General features: G+C 41.3%; 1 protein-coding gene and 1 non-coding gene across 6 annotated transcripts in view; one reads left to right on the top strand and one right to left on the bottom strand.

Annotated features, from left to right (window-relative positions):
* RNF38 (ring finger protein 38) overlaps positions 1-22,171 on the top strand; it is a 159,705-nt gene that overhangs the window by 43,667 nt on the left and 93,867 nt on the right. The gene's annotated exons all lie outside the window — the stretch shown is intronic.
* TRNAS-GCU (transfer RNA serine (anticodon GCU)) lies at positions 17,011-17,086 on the bottom strand. The gene has a single exon. It is a non-coding gene; the product is annotated as a tRNA-Ser (tRNA).

The following is a 22,171-nucleotide window of genomic DNA, read 5'->3' on the forward strand; positions in this document are numbered from 1 at the left end:
CTTCAGCAGACCGAGTAACCCCTTGCTTGAGCCTGCGACCTTGGGTCCAAGCTGGTGAGCTTTTTGCTCAAACCAGATGAGCCTGCGCTCAAGCTGGCGATCTCGGGGTCTCGAACCTGGGTCCTCAACATCCCAGTCTGATGCCCTATCCACTGCGCCACCATCTGGTCAGGCTCATAGTATTTTTTTTTTTTTCATTTTTTTTTTTTTTTTTCTGAAGCTGGAAACAGGGAGAGACAGTCAGACAGACTCCCGCATGCGCCCGACCGGGATCCACCCGGCACGCCCACCAGGGGCAACGCTCTGCCCACCAGGGGGGATGCTCTGCCCATCCTGGGCGTCGCCATGTTGCGACCAGAGCCACTCTAGCGCCTGAGGCAGAGGCCACAGAGCCATCCCCAGCGCCCGGGCCATCTTTGCTCCAATGGAGCCTTGGCTGCGGGAGGGGAAGAGAGAGACAGAGAGGAAGGTGTGGCGGAGGGGTGGAGAAGCAAATGGGCGCTTCTCCTGTGTGCCCTGGCCGGGAATCGAACCCTGGTCCTCCGCACGCTAGGCCGACGCTCTACCGCTGAGCCAACCGGCCAGGGCCAGACTCATAGTATTTTTGATATGCATTTCTCTAATAGCTAGTGAAGATGAGCATCTTTTCATATATCTGTTGGCCATTTGTATTTCTTATTGGGATAAGTGTGTGTTCATGTCCTCTTCCCATTTTTTTAATTGGTTTGTTTGCTTGTTTGTTGTTGAGTTTTGTGAGTTCTTTGTATATTTTGGATATTAGGCCCTTATCTGACCTGTTGTTTGAAAATATCTCCCATTTAGTTGGCTGTTTGCTTGTTTTGTTGTCAGTTTCTTTTGCTGTTCAGAAGCTTCTTAGTTTGATGTAGTCCGATTCATTTATCTTTGCCTTTACTTCCCTTGCCTTTGGAGTCAAATTCATAAAATGTTTTCTACGGCAAAGGTCCATGAGTTTAGTACCTATGTTTTCTTCTATGTAATTTATTGTTTCAGATCTTATATTTAAGTCTTTGATCCATTTTGAATTAATTTTTTTGCAAGGAAACAAACTATAGTCGAGTTTCATTCTTTTGTATGTGGCTTTCCAGTTTTCCCAGCACCATTTATTGAAGAGGCTTTCTTTTCTCCATTGTATGTTTTTGGCTCCTTTAGCAAAGATGATTTGACCATATCATTGTGAATATAATTAATGCCACTGAATTATACACCTAAAAATGGTTAAAATGGTAAATTTTATGTGCTGTATATTTTACCACAATAAAAAATACACAAAAAGACAGTCTCATGACAGTATATGATAGTACCTGTATATAAATATGAGGAGATTCAGTAGTATGGTTCTTGTAAAAAGAACTAATATGTATTTTTCATAATGTCTTTTTGGGAGGGAGAATGATCTAGATCATCAGCCTTTAAATCAGCTTCCAAAATTATTTTGAATAGCAAAACCGTTGATAAATGAAACATTACATTTGAAGTATTTAATTGTAGTGAGGGGTCTAGAAAGCATCTTCCTCCCCTGCTTCTACCCCATTGTAGGGCCCCTAAGTCAGGGATCCCCAAACTTTTTACACAGGGGGCCAGTTCACTGTCCCTCAGACCATTGGAGGGCCGGACTATAAAAAAAATTATGAACAAATCCCTATGCACACTGCACATATCTTATTTGAAAGTTAAAAACAAAACAAAACGGGGAACAAATACAATATTTAAAATAAAGAACAAGTAAATTTAAATCAACAAACTGACCAGTATTTCAATGGGAACTATGCTCCTCTCACTGACCACCAATGAAAGAGGTGCCCCTTCCAGAAGTGCGGCAGGGGCCGGATAAATGGCCTCAGGGGGCCGCAGTTTGGGAACCCCTGCCTTAAGTGTTTTAAACTATGGCAACTCTCTGAGCATAAACCGAAAAGCTATCATTTATTACAATTACAGTTACAGAAGTATCCAGGTATCAGTTGGGTGTTATAACTGGTTTGTTGTTCAGGTCTGTTTTAACCTAAGCTAATCATATACTCAGCACTTTGGGAGGGGGAATATAGGTACTTCTAGAGAACATTGAATATTATAAGAAAATTTACTTCGAGTCCTAGACACTCTAAGTTCAGAACAGGAAGAGATCTTACATTATTTAGTTTTTTTAATTTTTTAAAAAGATTTTACTTGTTGCCTGACCAGGCGGTGGCGCAGTGGATAGAGCGTCGGACTGGGATGCAGAGGACCCGGGTTCGAGACCCCGAGGTCACCAGCTTGAGCGCGGGCTCATCTGGTTTGAGCAAAAAGCCCACCAGCTTGAACCCAGGGTCGCTGGCTCCAGCAAGGGGTTATTTGGTCTGCTGAAGGCCCGCGGTCAAGGCACATATGAGAAAGCAATCAATGAACAACTAAGGTGTTGCAACGCGCAATGAAAATCTAATGATTGATGCTTCTCATCTCTCTTCGTTCCTGTCTGTCTGTCCCTGTCTATCCCTCTCTCTGACTCACTCTCTGTCTCTGAAAAAAATAAATAAAATTAAAAAAAAAAGATTTTGTTGATTTTCAGAGAGAGAGAGAGAGAAGTGGGGGAAGGAGCAGGAAGCATCAACTCGTAGTAGTTGCTTCTCTCAAGTGCCTTGACCAGGCAGACCTGGGGTTAAGAACCAGTGACCTCAGCATTCCATATTGATGCTTTAATCTACTGTGCCACCACAGGTTAGGCCAGGGGTCCCCAAACTACGGCCAGCGGGCCGCATGCGGCCCCCTGAGGCCATTTATCCGGCCCCTGCCACACTACCGGAAGGCGCACCTCTTTCTTTAGTGGTCATCCGCATCCTGTGCTCCTGGAGTCCTGTATGTGGTGGCATCGCTCACGTACAGTACTACTTCCAGTGACACGGGACGCACGCCTCATGGCTCCGGAAGCGCGTCATATCACTTGTTACGGCTAGCAGTGACAAATATGGAACCGGACATTGACCATCTCATTAGCCAAAAGCAGGACCATAGTTCCCATTGAAATACTGGTCAGTTTGTTGATTTAAATTTACTTGTTCTTTATTTTAAATATTGTATTTGTTCCCGTTTTGTTTTTTTACTTTAAAATAAGATATGTGCAGTGTGCATAGGGATTTGTTCATAGTTTTTTTTATAGTCCGGCCCTCCAATGGTCTGAGGGACAGTGAACTGGCCCCCTGTGTAAAAAGTTTGGGGACCCCTGGGTTAGGCTTTAGTTTTTCTTTCTTTTTTTTTTCTGAAGCTGGAAATGGAGAGAGACAGTCAGACAGACTCCCGCATGCGCCCGACCGGGATCCACCCAGTATGCCCACCAGGGGCGACGCTCTGCCCACCACCGGGCTATGCTCTGCCCCTCCGGGGCGTCGCTCTGTCGCGACCAGAGCCACTCTAGCGCCTGGGGCAGAGGCCAAGGAGCCATCCCCAGCGCCCGGGCCATCTTTGCTCCAATGGAGCCTTGGCTGCGGGAGGGGAAGAGATAGACAGAGAGGAAGGAGGGGGGGATGGAGAAGCAAATGGGCGCTTCTCCTATGTGCCCTGGCCGGGAATCGAACCCGGGTCCCCCGCACGCCAGGCCGACGCTCTACCGCTGAGCCAACCGGCCAGGGCCTAGTTTTTCTTTTTAAAGATGTGAAAACTGGGTTTGAGAGAGATTGTCTTGAACAGTGCTATACAGCAGGTAGTCAGTCAGTGGTCGGGCTGTGCTCTTCATTCTATACCATCATTTCTTTTTTTTGTTTGTTTTTTGTTTTACAGGTACAGAGAGAGTCAGAGAGTGATAGATAGGGACAGACAGGAATGGAGAGATATGAGAAGCATCATCAATCATTAGTTTTTCATTGTGACACCTTAGTTATTCATTGATTGCTTTCTCATATGTGCCTTGACCGTGGGGCTACAGCAGACCGAGTAACCCCTTGCTCAAGCCGGCAACCTTGGGTCCAAGCTGGTGAGCTTTGCTCAAAGCAGATGAGCCCATGCTCAAGCTGGTGACCTCGGGGTCTTGAACCTGTGTCCTCCGCTTCCCAGTCTGACGCTCTATCCACTGCGCCACCGCCTGGTCAGACACCATCATTACTTTATATCAAAGGTCTATCAAAAAAGAAAATGGCTCTCTACATAGTTCTAGGGACACTAATAATACTCATTCTGCTCTTACCCCTCTCTGATGTTCTTTTACCTGATAATCATGAGGTTCAGCTATCAAAACCAACCTTTGGTACCAGAAAATTAAATCAACTAGAATATGCAGTTCTGAGAAGTCTGCTTAGGAAGGTTTTGCTATATTTGATCATTTCAATTTGCAGTTGCATAATACTTTGATATAGTTTATTACAATGAATACAAATCTAGTTGGCAGGGAGATTGTTTGGGGTAGTAGATCACTGGCTTTGGCCTTAAGACCTTACACTGCCCTTGCTTTGCCTTTAACTGTTTGTATGTCTTGGGGTAAGTCACTCCCTCTTAGTGGACCTCAGTTTTATGCTCAGTGTAAACTGGTAGCTAGAGGTAGATTTGATGAGTTTTAAGGGTTCCTTTTAGCACTGCCAGTTAGAACCGGTGAGCTGTATGTAGGTATCAGTACTGCAGTAAACAATCACCCACGTCCATGCTTTTTAGTAAAAATAGTTCACCGGGTAGAAGCTGCTGCTCTTAGTTGCCCATAACAGTAGTTATGCACACAGTGAAAACAAACCCAATTATGAAGTTCACGTGAGTGAATTATTATTTAGGTCTCTTACTAGAGTTAAATTTTTTGAGTGTTGAAATCTCAAGTTTCCTTTTGGCTTGGGTCCTCAGGTCATTGGATTTGAAAAGAAAATAGAGAAAATGCAAATGGTAGTTGGCAGGGCCATCTCCTTTCTGTTTCTATTTCTGTTACTTATTCAGTAGTTATTTTGAATACTAAGTATGCTAAGAGGGCTCAAGAATTCAAAGTCTGTAAAAAAGAACAACTCATATTCTTTGCTTCTTTGGAGGTTTATTCCTTTCCTTATTTATTTTAGCAGGTTATTTGTTACTAAACATTTACTAGCTTCACATACCAAATACACATCTAGGGCATGAGGAGTGTAGCTGTTTACTGTTAATTTGGAGTCCTTCAAAGATAGCAGAATTTGTTAGAAATTTGTCTTCTGAATTCATAATGAGTATCATGTCTTTCCATTTAGAAATATATATATATATATTTTTAAATTTTATTTATTCATTTTTAGAGAGACAGACAGAGAGGGAGAAGGGGGGAGGAGCTGGAAGCATCAACTCCCATATGTGCCTTGACCAGGCAAGCCCAGGGTTTCGAACCCGCGACCTCAGCATTTCCAGGTCGACGCTTTATCCACTGCGCCACCACACGTCAGGCCTAGAAATATTTTTAAAAAATATTTTTGATTGATTTTAGAGAGATGAGGGGGGAGAGAAAGAGAAAGACAGAAGCATTCATTTGTTGTTTTACTTAGTTGTACATTCATTGGTCTCTCCCCATATGTGCGCTCACTGGGGATCAAACCTGCAGACTTGGTGTTTCGGCTTGACGCTCTAACTGAGCTAATGCGCCAGAGCCTAGAAGTATTTTTTTTTAACACCTATTATGTGCTCAGTACTGTGCTGGGCTCGGTATGTCACAACTTGTAAGTTGTAGCTTTTGCTCTGAAGCAGCTCTATGATTCAGCTCACTTGTTCTGGCATAGACTGTCTGCTTATTCTGCCCCTCATTCCAGCTCCATAATTTGTTTGTAAGCATCTCTGTACCAGTGCTGTAGGTTCCATTGCTTTGATACATATGACAACCAGTTATACAATCTCAAATGAGTGCAAGATCTGACGAAGGATTTTTTTAATTTGTAAAATTATTAATATGAAAAAGAATGCAACAAAAGATAATTAGGCCTATTTAATTATGCAATAAAAAAATACCTGTTATTAAAAAGAAAGAAATTATGTAAAAACACACTGTCTCAAAATTTAGGACACATGCCATGAAATTTATTTCATATTGTCTGTTTTCCTAATGACATTCAATTTCTCTCCATGTTCAAATTTTCTCAGAAAGCATTTCATGATTAACTTCTTTCCACCTGGATTTTTTTCTGTTCTTTGTTTCTAATATATGATGTTTTGTTGATAAGTTGTCTTTCAGAGTTCCTAGTCATATCATTTGTGTGTGCTCTCTCTAGGGTGGAAGCATCATGTTATAAGATCCTGTACTGTGGTAAGAAAAAGTGAGTTGGTCCTCTCTTATGAATGCTGAACCCTAGTGGGACACCATGTGTCCTGGATCGGCTAGTGTATAGCCTAAGAGATTTGAGCCTTTGTGGTCTTTGCAGAATTTGCTGGGTACTGGGAGATAATGAATTAACTAGAGAATAGTGTATATGATCTCCAGAGATGGCTGTAAAGAGAAAAGAGAATGGTCCTTAAAAAAGAGAAAGGAAGAAATTATGGTAAATTTTTAGTTCATAAAGTGCAGTAACAGCCTGGAGGGGGATATTTCTTTTTTTATTCAGATTTTACTCAAACAATTTTTCATCTGAAAAGTTAAACTATAGTTGCAGTATTTGTAAAGCTAGGGTCTGTTTGATTTTAACCAGGGATACGTAGATAATTTTGTTAGTTTAGCAAGATTTTCTCAATTGTAAGTTCAGGTTCCCTCGAGTTCTCAGAAATGTCAATTTCTTTAAGTATTTTGCTACAAGGGAGCTGCCTGCTAGCCTGGCCTGTGGTGGCACAGTGGATAAAGCATCGATCTGGAATGCTGAGGTCGCCAGTTAGAAACCCTGGGTTTGTCTGGTCAAGGTACGTATGACAAGCAATCAATGAACAACTAAAGTGAAGCAACTATGAGTTGATACTTCTCACCCCACCCTGCCCTGTAAAATCAATAAATAAAACCTTTAAAAAAAACAAACAAAACTGTCTGCTTACTGTCCCTTCTAGGCTTGTATTCCATTGATGAACTTCTAATGAAAAAAAAATCTTTGGATACTTTTCAGTCTTAATTTTTTAGTGGAACTTCCTGTTTATCACTGTTCTTAAAGTTCTTTGCCCTTGGCTCAAGTGAACTCTTCTGTCTTAGTCGTTCACTATCTTTTTTATATTCCTTTTCAGGTACTTTAGTTGATTTGCTTTATTCATGTCTCAAATCAGCAATGGCAGACTGCCAATCTGTGTGTCAAATCTGGTTTGCTGACATGTTTTATTTGCCCCTCAAAGTATTCTGAAAATGTTTATAGTAGTTGCCAGTAAAAAATGATAGCCTGACCAGGCTTGGCGCAGTGGATAGAGAACATCGACCTGAGATGCTGAGCACCCAGGTTTGAAACCCTGAGGTCTCAGGCTTGAGCATGGGCTTACCAGCCCAGCCTGAGAGTGGGGTTGTCGGCTTGAGCATGGAATCATAGATATAACCCATGGTCGCTAGTTTGAAGCCCAAGGTCACTGGCTTAGGCCAAGCTTGCTGGCTTGAGCAAGGGGTCACTGGCTCAGCTGGAGTCCCCTTGTCAAGGCACATATGAGGAGCAATCAGTGAACAACTGAAGTGCCACAATTATACTGGGTACTTCTCATCTCTCTCCCTTCTCTCTCTTCTCTCTCTATCTCTCTCTCGCTCGCTTAAAAAAAAAACCCAAACAACTATTTTATGTTAAGAATCTGCATGTTGGCCCTGGCCGGATGGCTCAGCGGTAGAGCGTTGGCCTAGCGTGTGGAGGACCCGGGTTCGATTCCCGGCCAGAGCACACAGGAGAAGCGCCCATTTGCTTCTCCACCCCTCCGCCGCGCTTTCCTCTCTGTCTCTCCCTTCCCCTCCCGCAGCCAAGGCTCCATTGGAGCAAAGATGGCCCGGGCACTGGGGATGGCTCTGTGGCCTCTGCCTCAGGCGCTAGAGTGGCTCTGGTCGCAATATGGCGACGCCCCGGAGGGGCAGAGCATCGCCCCCTGGTGGGCAGAGCGTCGCCCCTGGTGGCCGTGCCGGGTGGATCCCGGTCGGGCGCATGCGGGAGTCTGTCCGACTGTCTCTCCCCGTTTCCAGCTTCAGAAAAAAAATGGAAAAAAAAAAAAAAAGAATCTGCATGTAAATGGCATTTTTGGGGAAAAATGACCTGGCTACACTGGGTGGCCATTGCCCTGTGGCAGTGATCCTCAGAGTGGCTCCTCTGGGAGAGGCACATGCCTGCTCCAGTTGGCTTGGTGTTGTCCAGTGCCTTCACTCATCACCTAGGGCTCTGTGCATTTGAATTTTCAATCCCTGTCTTCCAGGCTTCGTATAATTCCCATCTTCCATTATTTTCCAGGTGCTTATCTGGGAATCTCTTTTTTTCTCTCCAAATGCTCTCCCTGAGTACGTCTGCCCCCATCAGTTGTGGAAGCCAGAAGGATGAGTCTTTTTGCCATCTTGATTTTTTTTTAGTTCAGTAGTTATGCCTGCCTGTCAGTGTTTGAGTTCATTTCTTTTTTCCATTTTAATAACATTCTTTTTGTTGCTTTCTGTAAGGTTTGATAGCTTGACATAATTTTCCAGCAATGTGTTTGAATTAAAACTTTTTATCTGCTTATAGTGATTCCTAATTTTCATTTGAGTTGTTGTATTGTGCATATAAATGATTTAATGATGGAATTGCTTAGATTTTATTTTTTAATGTAAGTATATTGCAACAGTGGCAGTTTGCTCATTCTTTCAACTTTAATACCTATGCTTTCTCACCTTTGTGTAAAAACCTGTCTTTGAGGTTTATACCATACTGCCCTTCACCCCCTCTTTGTTTGTGATCATCTTCTAAAACTTCCATCACAAACATTTCTCTCATCCTGCTTCCCTTGATTCATGAGAGATTTTGTTACCTGGTTAATAGTATTGCTATCCGCTAAGTCTTGCCACTGCTCTGCCTGTGAACAAGCCATTTAACATGCCATCTTGCCTGACCTGTGGTGGCGCAGTTGATAGAGTGTCGACCTGGAAATGCTGAGGTCGCCGGTTCGAAACCCTGGGCTTGCCTGGTCAAGGCACATATGGGAGTTGATGCTTCCTGTTCCTCCCCTTCTTCTCTCTCTCTTCTCTCTCTCCCCCCCCTCTCCTTTCTAAAAAATGAATAAATTTAAAAAAAAAAAGAAGATAATTAACATGCCATCTTCCAGGAACTTAAAATCTACTTGGAGATAACAAATATAAATAAAAACAGTAAAAGACTTTAAATAAAAATAACATTTTAAGTTATCCATAGAAAACATGGCATTGGCCTATGTTTGATAAATTGTTAATCAAATTATATGAGTAGTTATTTGAAGGATGGTAACCTTTTTTACCCTGGATTCATGTTTCCATATGGAGGGACATCATTCCATGTAATTAATTCCCATGGCCTCTCTTTGTCCCAGAGGGGGAGTGATTGATCTTTTTAAAGAATTTGGGCAAGGAACTAGTCAGGACCGAGTTCTCAGTTCCTTTCTTCTTTCCTTTTCCTGGGGAGCCAACCACCTGTAGCCTGTTGATTTTTCCAGAAACAGACCTTCATAGGAAGACCTGTGGTTTTCCAACTGTGACTGTGATTGTGTGGGTGAATTGGTGTAGTTCGGGGGTGTAGTTTTAGGAATTGCATTGTTGCTATGCCTCTGTTACATTTTAAAATATGGGCTTTATCTATAATAAAGGCTGCAGTTTGATCTCCATCTATTTGACATTTTTGTCTTATTTGTCAATTATTCCAAAAGTGGGTAGGATAGGTAGATGAGAAGAGGTTTTATCTATTGACCCCCTAAACCCCAGTAGTACACATTGCTAGAAAGTACATAGGGAAGATGATCCTTTTTAGCTTTTTTGAGGTTTGAGTTTTGAGGTTTTGAGCTTTAAGAGAATGGCAAAATTCAGGTAAGATTTTAAAGATGAGTTTGAGAAAATCTAGGCAGATAAAGGTGAGTTCAGAGAACAAGAAGTTGATAGCTGGCTTGAGCAAAGGCTTTGGTAAGATGTTGGTAGTAATGAGACTAGGAAGATTGACCAGGGCAGATTGTATAGGACTTTGAATGCCTGATTGACAAATTTGACTTTTTTTAATCTTAAAAGTAGCATACAGCAATTGATGGTTCCTATGTAGGGGACTGTTAAAGTGATATATTAGGAAAGAGTTTTGAATTATAATGTTTTAATATAGGAAATACATAAAAGAATGTTAGCATTCATGTCTAAGAGCAGGTTAATATTCAGTGATAACTAATAGGCTAAATCTAATGTTCACTGTAAATCTATTTGTAAGTATAAATGATTTAATATGCTAGAAAATAATCGTAAAGATAGCCATTCCTTAAGTAGCTGTGATTTCTTTGAATAGAAGGCCGCTTTCCATGCTAAATTAGATGGACTTGAAACCATCCTTGAGCAGAGTATTAACTTCCCAAAGCAAGCTTTTTTGAAGAAGGTGTATAAGTTTTTTGTTTTTTATCAAAGAGTATTTAAGAATGCATATTATGGCCCTTTGAACTGTCTGGGAAAGTAAAATGAGATGAAAAAATACTTTGGAATTCATCCTAGGTGATGTAATTCAATTACTAAGAAATATTTGGCAGAGTAAGTTAGTAACCTTGAACAGGTAAAAAACCTGCTAAATGAAATTACAGAAATGACATCTTTACTTATCAGCTGACATTCATGGGGAGGTTGGCTGTATTGCATATACATAGAAGGCTGAGGCACAGTAGGTACTTACCAGCATAGGCAAAAACCATTTTATAACCTCAGCATTTCAGTTCAGAATAGAGAAGTGTGCTCTTCTCATGTTGAGCGTTTATTTCTCATCCTTTCTTTTACTACCTTCTCCTCTACCCACTCCATTCCTTCACCTTCTAGCCACTGTCATGGTTAAAGCAGCTGTGCTCAATCAACTTTGCATTGGCCATGTTAGATTGGCTGGCAAATGGAACCAAAAATAAGTCTGCTGGTGGGGTTTTCAAAACTGTCAGGCAAAGAGCTATTTCAGGGGAAAAAAACATTTTGGATAGGAAGGTTAAATTGGTATCTGATGTGATGATATAAGTGCTTTGTGTATAATTTTAATTATACAAGTAATACCTTTTTCCTTTTGTTACTAGTTTTTAATTATACACGTAGTGCTAGTAATTATAGAAGATGCAAACAGTACAAAATATAGAAACATACCCTCAGTGCTATTGTCCTTTTCAGGGAAAATTACTGTTAATAATATATTTTCAGATAAACTAGATTTTATTATATTTATTTATGGTTCTGTAACTTGCTTATTTTCACCTAACAATATAGGTAGCCTTTCCATGTCAGTAACTTGAAGAGGGCTATATAATAAGCAGATTGTAGGAAGTAATAATGATTTATTTAACCACTTTCCTATTGATGGATACTGATAAGATTTCCCCAGTTACAGAGTATGTCAGACAATTTTTGTAGGTATGGAGAAAAGAGTTTAGCTTTTTCAATTGCCATATGATTAGAATAAAAACTTATCAACCCCTTCTGTGCCAAACACAGTACTAAATTCTTTATGTATATCATATAAACTATGCAACAATCTGTGTCAGGTGTTAACATCCCTTCCCAGGTAAGAAAAAAACTTAGTCATTTGACTAAGGTCTCACAGCTCGTAAATGGAAGAACAAGGATTTAAAACCCACACCAGTCTCATGGCAAAAACTTCTTTTCCACTTCATATTTCTAGGTCTAAAAATATTATTGGCAAGTAAATGTCTTTTCTTTCAGTGATATTGTTAGGATTAACTTGAATATAATTTTTGTGTTCTATGAAAATTCACTCCTTGTTGATTTGTAGTCTGCAGTAAGCATTGTCTGTCCCATCTACTGCACCCTCCTCTTGCTTTTCATAACATAGTTCTGTTCTGCATAGATTTCAAATATGGCAAAATGAAGTAGCCCCTTTGGTTCATTTTACCTCCATTTCTTTTAGTTTGTCAGAGGATATTTAATATAAATGTGTGTAGCAGTATTCAAGGCTAAAAGAATTTTCTAATAGGTCTTAGGCTTTTAATGACTATGTTGTAAAACTTCTTACCGCCTGTATTGCTTCCCTTTCCCCCAGACCTGTGGCACTCTAAGGTAGCAGGAGAGAAGGAGGGCATCTCTACTCAAGCAGGGGAAGATTTTTTCCCCCACTTTTGACACTTCCTGTGCTCCCTACCTTTTTGGCTTTTAGAAGTTAATGTATCCCAAAATGAGTGCACTTTCCTACTGATTGGCATTTTGCTTAGCTCAGTGAAAGCTCTATTTTGGATTGAACCTCTTCCTGAATGTCTTAAAACTCTTCCTGCTTGTAAGTGTGTGTAATACAGGCAGGTTCTCTGAATTCAGGCAGACAGTAGAGAAACTGAGGACCTGGAAAGCGTAGGGCCATACCCATTGATTGGAGGCTCACAAAGACAGGTGAGCAAATAAACAAAAAAGGAAAAGAGCTAATAAACAAAGGCAAACCTGCTTTTCTCAGTGAAGGGCAAGGGAGCAGGAAAACAGCACCTCGCAGTGGCAGAGAGTAGATCTGGGAGACTCGCCCCCAAGGGAAAGCACCAGTAGTAGCCTTACATGGACTATCACACTTGGTGTTGCCAGGTGCTCACACACTAATCACGCAAAGTGCTTGCAGCCAGTAAACCAGAGAGCAAGCCTAACACAATTGTTTTCCCCACAGTGTGTACTGGAATAAGGTGAGGAGGGGGAATCTGGAACACTTTGTTTTACATATTTTATTGTATTCTATTCATTTTTTAATGGTTAGCATTTTTTAGCAATAAAGTATTTTTTTTCAGATATTAAATTGAATAGAGTGACATTGATCAATAAGAGTACATATCGATAGGTTTCATGTAAATATTTTTATAGCATTTGAACTGTTGATTGCACTGTGTGCTTGCCACTTAAAGTCAGATCATTTTCCATTACCATATATTTGTCCCCCATTGCTCTCCCCCCCCCCCAATACTCTTCCGCCGGTAACCACTTCCCTTTTATCTATGTCCATGAGTCAGTTTTATATCCCACCTATGTGTGAAATCATATAGTTCTGAGCTTTTTCTGATTTACTTATTTCACTCAGTATAATGTTCCCAAGGTCCATCCATGTTGTCATAAATGGCAATATATCATCATTTCTTACGGCTGAGTAGTATTCCATTGTATATATTTATACCACCTCTTCTGTGTCTAATCCTCGAGGGACACTTTGGTTGTTTCCATGTCTTGGCCACTGTAAAGAATGCTGTGATGAACATGGAGGTGCATGTGTCTTTGTGGACCAATGTTTTCATATTTTTGGGGTAGATACCCAATAGAGAGATTGCTTGGTCATATGGTAATTCTATTTGTTTTCTGAGGAACCTCCATACTTTCTTCAGTAATGGTTGTGCCACTATACATTCTCACCAGCAGTGGATGAGGGTTCCTTTTTCTCCACTGCCTCTCCAACACTTACTACTTGTCTTGTTGATAACAGCCAATCTAACAGGTATGAGGTTGTATCTCACTGCAGTTTTGATTTGCATTTCTCTAACAGCTTGTGAAGATGAGCATCTTTTCATATATCTGTTGGCCTTTTTTTTTTAATTTTTTAATTTTTTTACAGAGACAGAGAGAGAGTCAGAGTGAGTGATAGACAGGGACAGACAGACAGGAACGGAGAGAAGAGAAGCATCAATCATTAGTTTTTCGTTGCGCATTGCGACACCTTAGTTGTTCATTGATTGCTTTCTCATATGTGCCTTGACTGTGGGCCTTCAGCAGACTGAATAACCCCTTGCTGGAGCCAGCGACCTTGGATCCAAGCTGGTGAGCTTTTTTTTTTTTTTTTTTTGCTCAAGCCAGATGAGCCCGCGCTCAAACTGGCAACCTCGGGGTCTCGAACCTGGGTCTTCCGCATCCCAGTCTGACGCTCTATCCACTGCGCCACCGCCTGGTCAGGCTATCTGTTGGCCTTTTTTATGTCTTCTTGGGAAAAGTGTTCGGGTCCTCTCCTATTTTTTAATTGGATTGTTTGCTTATTTGTTGCTGAGTTTTGTGAGTTCTTTATATACTTTGGATATTAACCCCTTATCAGGGCTGTCATTTGTGAATATAATCTCCCATTTGGTTGGCTGCCTTTTGTTTTGTTGGTTTCTTTTGTTTGCAGAAGCTAAAGGACTTTGTTTAAGGGTAGTGAATTTTAACTTCTTTTGAGAATCCTGGACTACTTTGAGACTGTTAAAAACCACTCACCTGGATTGCCTTTGCACTTAGTCTGAAGTAAATCATCTGGACAAGTTATTTTAGAGTTGTTCTATGATGTTTAGACCTTTTTTCCCTTTGTAGGTTGAAGGCTGCCTGAAGACAGGAACCATGATTTTGCTGTTTTTGTCCTCCTTCTAGTACCTGGCTCAGTCAGCTAGTAGCATTGATTGGCTTTTCACACAACAGGTGATAAGTGAACACTTAGTGTTGCCCTGAGACCGCTTTGAGCTCAGGTGAAAGGAATTGATTACCTAGACGGAGGATAAACATTTTACAGACAAGGATGTGTGAATAATTTTAGGCGAGATACCCATCACAGTAACTGACCAAAGATCAAGCTTAGGTAGATATTCCTCTAAATTGATTTTATTTACTGATATTTATATTTGGGCTCACTTGCATCATCATAGATAACCAAGAGTTGATTTAAGAAGATATTTTAATTTAAGATTTGTTGGGGGGGAAGCATACTATAAAAAAAGAAAAGAAAACGCATATTATGTATGTGATCCATCTGATGCTGGGTGAGGAGTGGCTTCTTTGATAGTAAGATTAGCTCATAAAGTCTCTCACTATTCCTGTCCTGCTCAGCTGAGATGCCAAGAAAGGGAGGGAAGGGCAGCCATCTGCCACTGCAGGCCAAGTGGCCTTTTTAAGTAGCCACTCTTATTTGCTTCTCAAATATTTTATCTGCATGGGGGCTGTAAAGAGGGAAAAGGAAGGGCCTGACCTTTTGTTTCTCTGGTGGTAGAAATGACTTTCTCTCTCAGAACTAGCAAGTCAGGAAACAAACTTCAAAGATCACTGGCCCAAGTTGCCATGGCAAGGTTAAATGATGGATGATTATCTATTGTATATTTCTTATTCTTATGTATTCATTCTTTATTGCTAATCTTATTATGACTGGTTCCTGTTATTGATTATGCTTCTGTAAATAAGAATATTTCCCACACATAATGGAAGGAAAAATGGATATAAATGAATCTAATTATGATCCAGAATATGCTATATAAGTCTCCCATTACTGTCTTAATAATAGGCATATTTCAGAAAAAAAGTTGCGTGGTTTAGCTTTTTCCAAACTGTATTGAGATCTCTTTTCACTTGGATTATCAGTTTAATGCCAGCTTATGCATCAAGATCATTTGTCTTCTTCAGGTATTTTGCAGTGCGTGTTCCTAATATTTTAATTTTTTACCCACATTTTACATTTTTGACACCTCCCTCATAAAAACAAAACACACCCTGCTACCACACTTCAGTGATAAAAGCCTAATTTCCATGGAAGACTCATCTATAAAACTTTAGTACACAATTATGAATATACATGAAGAGGCTATCCTTAGCATTTGGAGCTTATAGCATCATAAGGGAAGCTTAATATTTAAACGAATTGTTTTGCCATTTTAAAACAGGTGATAGTTTTTAGGAAATATCTATAAATTCTGGTAGATAAGAAAACACAGAATTGCAAAGAATTAGATTATACTATTTGCTGCCTAAAAAACTTAATAAGTCCAAGGAATCAACAGTTGTTTGAACATTGAAGAACCAGAACTGAGTATTAACTGTTGTTTCTTTTTCTTTTAAAAGTTATTATTATTATTATTATTATTTTTTTTTTTTTTTGCGAGAGAGACAGAGATAGGGACAGATAGGAAGGGAGAGAGATGAGAAGCGTCAGTTCTTCTTTACTGTAACTTAGTTGTTCATTGATTGATTGTTTTCTCACATGTGCCTTGACGGGGGTGGGAAGTGCTATAGCTGAGCGAATGACCCCTTGTTTAAGCCAGTGACCTTGGGCTCAAGCCAGTGATTATGGGATCATGTCTGTGATCCTACACTTCAAGCCAGTACCAGCTGGTGAGCCTGCGCTCAAGCTGGATGAGCCCACAGTTAAGCCAGCGACCTTGGGGTTTTGAACGTGGGCCCCATACATCCCAGGCTGTCACTCCATCCACTGCACCACTGCCTGGTCAGGCTTTTTTAAATTTTTTAGTGAGAGGATGGGAGGCAGAGAGAGAGACTCCCGTATGCACCCTGACCAGGATCCACCCAGCAAGCCCACTAGAGGGCGATGTTTTGCCCATCTGGGGCCCTTGCTCCTTTGCAACTGAAACCATTTTTTTTTAAGCACCTGAGGCAGAGGCCATGGAGCCATCCTCAGTGTCCGGGGCCAACTCACTCCAGTCAAGCGCTGGCAGCAAGAGGGGAGGAGAAGAGAGAAGCTAGAGGAGAAGGGGTGGAGAAGCAGGTGGTCGCTTCTCCTGTGTGCCCTGGCTGAGAATCAAACCTCGGGCATCCACATACTGGGCCCAGCTGTACTGCTGAGACAACTGGCCAGGGCTTTTAGGGTTCCTTTAAAAGTTACTGATATTTACTACATTTTGATTAATTGATTAATTAATACATTATTATAGATCCTGGAAATGTGAGAATTTTTTTTTAAAATATTTTTCTTCTTTTTTTTCCTGAAGCTGGAAACGGGGAGAGACAGTCAAACAGACTCCCGCATGCGCCCAACCAGGATCCACCTGGCATGCCCACCAGGGGCGAGCTCTGCCCACCAGGGGGCGATGCCCTGCCCCTCTGGGGCGTCGCCCTGCCGCGACCAGAGCCACTCCAGCACCTGGGGCAGAGGCCAAGGAGCCATCACCAGCGCCCGGGCCATCCTCGCTCCAGTGGAGCCCCGGCTGCGGGAGGGGAAGAGAGAGACAGAGAGGAAGGAGGGGGGGGGGGTGGAGAAGCAAATGGGCACTTCTCCTATGTGCCCTGGCCGGGAATCGAACCCGGGTCCCCCACACAGCAGGCCGACGCTCCACCGCTGAGCCAACCGGCCAGGGCCAGGAAATGTGAGAATTTTATCTAAGCCTTTTAACATTGTTGAATGAAATGTTATATGGAAATATCAATGTTATACCTACACTAGAAATTATAGCAGTAATTTAACTTCTCTTGGATCATTTAGGAAAGAGAGTTCTAGTGGTTTAGCCCAGAGATTTGGCTTTATAAGAACTAAAGTGTAAAATAAGTAAATAAGTATATTATGTTACTATGTTTGGTTATCTTAAATAGTAGTTAGATGGTCACTCATGCTTAGCATACATGTTTATACTTGACATTTTTGATTGAATGGTTGAAATAGTATTTGTCTTTTTTTTTTTTTTTTTGTATTTTTCTGAAGCTGGAAACAGGGAGGCAGTCAGACTCCTGCATGTGCCTGACCGGGATCCACCCGCCCACCAGGGGTGATGCTTTGCCCATCTGGGGCGTTGCTCTGTTGCAACCAGAGCCATTCTAGCGCCTGAGGCAGAGGCCATGGAGCCATCCTCAGCGCCCAGGCCATCTTTGCTCCAATGGAGCCTTGGCTGTGGGAGGGGAAGAGAGAGAAAGAGAGGAGAGGGGGAGGGGTGGAGAAGCAGATGGGTGCTCCTCCTGTGTGCCCTGGCCGGGAATCAAACCCAGGACTCCTGCACGCCAGGCTGACGCTCTACCACTGAGCAAACCGGCCAGGGCCATATTTGTCAAATTTTATCTTTATCCCTTGTAAGGTAGGAGGTAATGAATAGATAAAGTCAATACTTAGATGATTACTTTTTAAGTCTGAGGAGGCGAACACTAGAAATCACAAGTTAGATTACTTATTGTATTTCCCATGTATAAGATGCATCTTAATTTTGGGGCCCGAAATTTGGAAAAAGAATGTATTACATAAAGTTATTGAACTCAAGTTTTATTCATCATAAAATTCATACAACTCCTCATCTGTGCAAATAAGCAGAAAATGCAAGTAAAAAAAGTCTACAGGCCCTGGCCGGTTGGCTCAGTGGTAGAGCGTCGGCCTAGCGTGCAGAAGTCCCGGGTTCGATTCCTGGCCAGGGCACACAGGAGAAGGGCCCATTTGCTTCTCCACCCCTCCCCCTCTTTTTCCTCTCTGTCTCTCTTCCCCTCCCGCAGCGAGGCTCCATTGGAGCAAAGATGGCCCGGGCACTGGGGGTGGCTCCTTGGCCTCTGCCCCAGGCGCTAGAGTGGCTCTGGTCGCAACAGAGCGACGCCCTGGAGGGGCAGAGCATCACCCCCTGGTGGGCAGAGCGTCGCCCCCTGGTGGGCGTGCCGGGTGGATCCTGGTTGGGCGCATGCGGGAGTCTGTCTGACTGTCTCTCCCTGTTTCCAGCTTCAGGGAAAAAAAAAAAAAAAGTCTACAACCACTGTATAAGACACACCCAGTTTTTAGACCCCAAATGGTTTTGGGAAAGGGTGCGTCTTATACATGGGGAAATATGGTATTTTATAACCAAGGAATGGATCACATTCAGGCCATATTTTTGTTTGGATTCCCAATTTCTGCATTCTCTTTATTTCCCATTACAAAGAATAAGGAGATGCTCTGAAAATTGAATTTTTTTCCACACCTACTATCTGAAATTTTCAGGTTTCCACTCCAATAAAGAGAAGTACAAAGTGGAGCCATTCCCTTTATTACCAGCCTCTTGTTAATACTCAACAGAATCAAATCAGTCACTTCCTTCCTGTTCCTCTAATAGTCCCCAAACATATTGTCTTTATTTTCTTCTGTCTCCTCCTCTTACTTTATCTCCTTTATTAACTACCCTCCAACCCCCTAAAACTAAAATTCAAAACATTTTAGTTCTCTGGCTAAACTTAATTATATCTTGTTTCTGAAATTTTAATGAGCCTCATTTTGATATAGACACAAAATTTTACAGTTATGTAGATGAGAGAGAAAGTGGGATAGGAGGGATGGAGGAGTTCAGTCCTCTGATTGAGTACATGGCAGAAGTCCAATAAATTGTAAAATTTGGTAACCAAGAAATAGTCATGAAAGCATATTATTACTTAGAAAAATTGAGGTCAGTACTGGAGGAAATACCTAGAAGATTTGAGGATACTTGCCTCTGGGAAGGGAAAGTGGGAACTGGGGACAGGGTACTGGAATTCTATTTTTATCACAAACCATTTTTTTAACTTAAAAATAAAACTTATGTACATGTATTACCACCACATACTAGTATTTTACAGAATTATTAACTGGGAAATTAATTATTATAAAATCAGTTAAAATATAAAACAAATGAGATCTTATTTTATTTATTTATTCATTCATTCATTCACTTACTCACATGTCCCTGGTGCCTATGATAGACTTGATACATAGTGGCGCTTTGATAAATATTTACTGAAGGAAGGAAGCAATTGTAGAGATGAAATTTCTGGAGTAGAAATGAGATTAGAAACTTCAGGATGAAAAGCAAAATGTTGTTTACTGAGCTTAAGCTCCGTAGAGAAAGAAGCCTTGCTTGCTTTTTGCTCTGTCTTGTACAGAGGTGTCTGGTACAGAGTAGCTACCTAGTAAATGCCCATGGCTTTTCATTCATTCACCCTTAATTCAAGAATTATAGTCCTGAGTGTGAAAAGAAAGGGTACTTCCCCCAGCTGTGTCTTGTTGCATTTATCCAGTTTTAGTTATACTCCTTGCCTCATTTGGTTGACTTCTTTGTTAGGCATAAACTCAATTATTGAATTGCACAAAGTAAGTAAACTTTTTTAGCTGGGCCTTCTAAAAACAGCATTAGGCTCTACAGAGATAATAAAGATGAGTAAGGCTCAATCTCTAACTCAAAAGAAAATGTAGTCTAGTGGGAGGGAATGGAATTTATCTGTATTTAACTATCTATAACAAGGACTAACAGTTTGTGTGGGGAAAAGGAGGACAGCCTAAGTAAATCTCACTGGGGTGGGAGGGATTGAAGTATAGAGAAGGGCAGGGATGAAATCTGGAAGGCTTCCTTTCCTTTCTTTCCCCCAACTTCCCTGCCCCCCCTTTACTTCTTTCACTCTTAATTCCTTTCTGCCTTCCTTTGTCTCTGCCCTTTAGTCACGAGCTAGGAAATGTGCTCCATGCTAGAAAATGAAAAGATAAGGAGTCTATGGTCTGGTTAGAGAGACAGACATGTACCAAAAAAATTACAGTAGGTTGAATGCAATGCAAGAGTTCTAACAAAAAATTAAGGAGTTAGGCAGTGCCTTATTGGCAAATTAACAGCCTTGGTTAGATTAGAAGTATTAATTATATAATTTCTTGAATTGCTATATCCCAGGCACTGTGCTGTGAGCATTTCCATACATTTAAAGGTTTTTTTTTTTGTTTTGTTTTTTGTTTTGTTTTTTTACAGAGACAGAGAGTCAGAGAGAGGGATAGCAGGGACAGACAGAGAGATAGGAATGGAGAGATGAGAAGCATCAATCATTAGTTTTTCGTTGCGCATTGCGACACCTTAGTTGTTCATTAATTGCTTTCTCATATGTGCCTTGACTGCGGGCCTTCAGCAGACCGAGTAACCCCTTGCCCGAGCCAGTGACCTTGGGTCCAAGCTGGTGAGCTTTGCTCAAACCAGATGAGCCTGCGCTCAAGCTGGCGACCTCAGGGTCTCGAACCTGGCTCCTCGGCATCCCAGTCCGATGCTCTATCCACTGCGCCACCACCTGGTCAGGCTAATGTTTTTTATTAAAATTATTTATTGATTTTAGAGAGAGAAGAAGGGAGAAAGAGGAGAGAAACATCGATCTGTTTCTGTATATGCCCTGAGAAACCCACAACCTTTGTGTGTTGGTACGACACTCCAACCGAGATATCTGGCCAGGGCCTACATTTAATCTTAATAACAACCCTCAGAACAACTGTGAAGTAGATACTATTATTCCCATTTTACAGATGAGGAAGGCATATGATTTGTTTAATGACTTGCCTAAGATCACATATTTAGTAAATGACTGAACTGTATCTAGGTCTGATGCCAAGATTCATTCTACTAAAAAAAGAAAAAACAACCAGAGAACTCCTTATATACTGCTGGTGGAATTTAACATGATGCAGCCACTTTGGAAAAACACTTTGGCAGTTCATTGAAAGGCTAAATAGAGTTACCACATGACCCAGTAATTCTGCTTTCAAGAGAAATGAAAACATTGACACAAAAACAGCATTATTCATAATAGCTCTTAAGTGGAAACAATCCAATTCACCAACATTTCATGAATAGATAAACAAAATGTGGTTATCCCTTCACTGGAATATTATTTAGTCATTAAAAGGAATGAATTGATACATGCTATATAACATGGATGAACCTTGAAAACATTATGCTAGGTGAAAGAAATCAACATATTTTATGATTCCATTTATATGAAATGTTCAGAATAAGCATATACACAGATTAGTGGTTTTCAGGGGTTCATGGAAGGGGAAAATTAGGTAATGACCTTGGGGGTTCTTTTTATTTATTTATTTTTATTTTTATTTTAATTTTTTATTTATTCATTTTAGAGAGGAGAGGGAGAGACAGAGAGGAGGGACAGAGAGAGAGAAGGGGGGGAGGAGCTGGAAGCATCAACTCCCATATGTGTCTTGACCAGGCAAGCCCAGGGTTTTGAACCGGCAATCTCAGCGTTTCCAGGTTGATGCTTTATCCACTGCGCCACCACAGGTCAGGCTGGGGGGGTTCTTTTTAGAGTGATTAAAATGTTCTAAAATTGCCTGACCAGGCGGTGGCGCAGTGGATAGAGCGTCGGACTGGGATGCAGAGGACCCGGGTTCGAGACCCCGAGGTCGCCAGCTTGAGTGCGGGCTCATCTGGTTTAAGGAAAAGCCCACCAGCTTGAACCCAAGGTCGCTGGCTCCAGCAAGGGGTTACTAGGTCTGCTGAAGGCCCGCGGTCAAGGCACATATGAGAAAGCGATCAATGAACAACTAAGGTGTTGCAACGCGCAACGAAAAACTAATGATTGATGCTTCTCATCTCTCTTTGTTCCTGTCTGTCCCTGTCTATCCCTCTCTCTGACTCACTCTCTGTCTCTGTAAAAAATAAATAAATAAATAAATAAAAATTTAAAATGTTCTAAAACTGATAG

This window comes from Saccopteryx leptura, chromosome 2 (genome assembly GCF_036850995.1).
Source record: "Saccopteryx leptura isolate mSacLep1 chromosome 2, mSacLep1_pri_phased_curated, whole genome shotgun sequence".
NCBI lineage: Eukaryota > Metazoa > Chordata > Mammalia > Chiroptera > Emballonuridae > Saccopteryx > Saccopteryx leptura.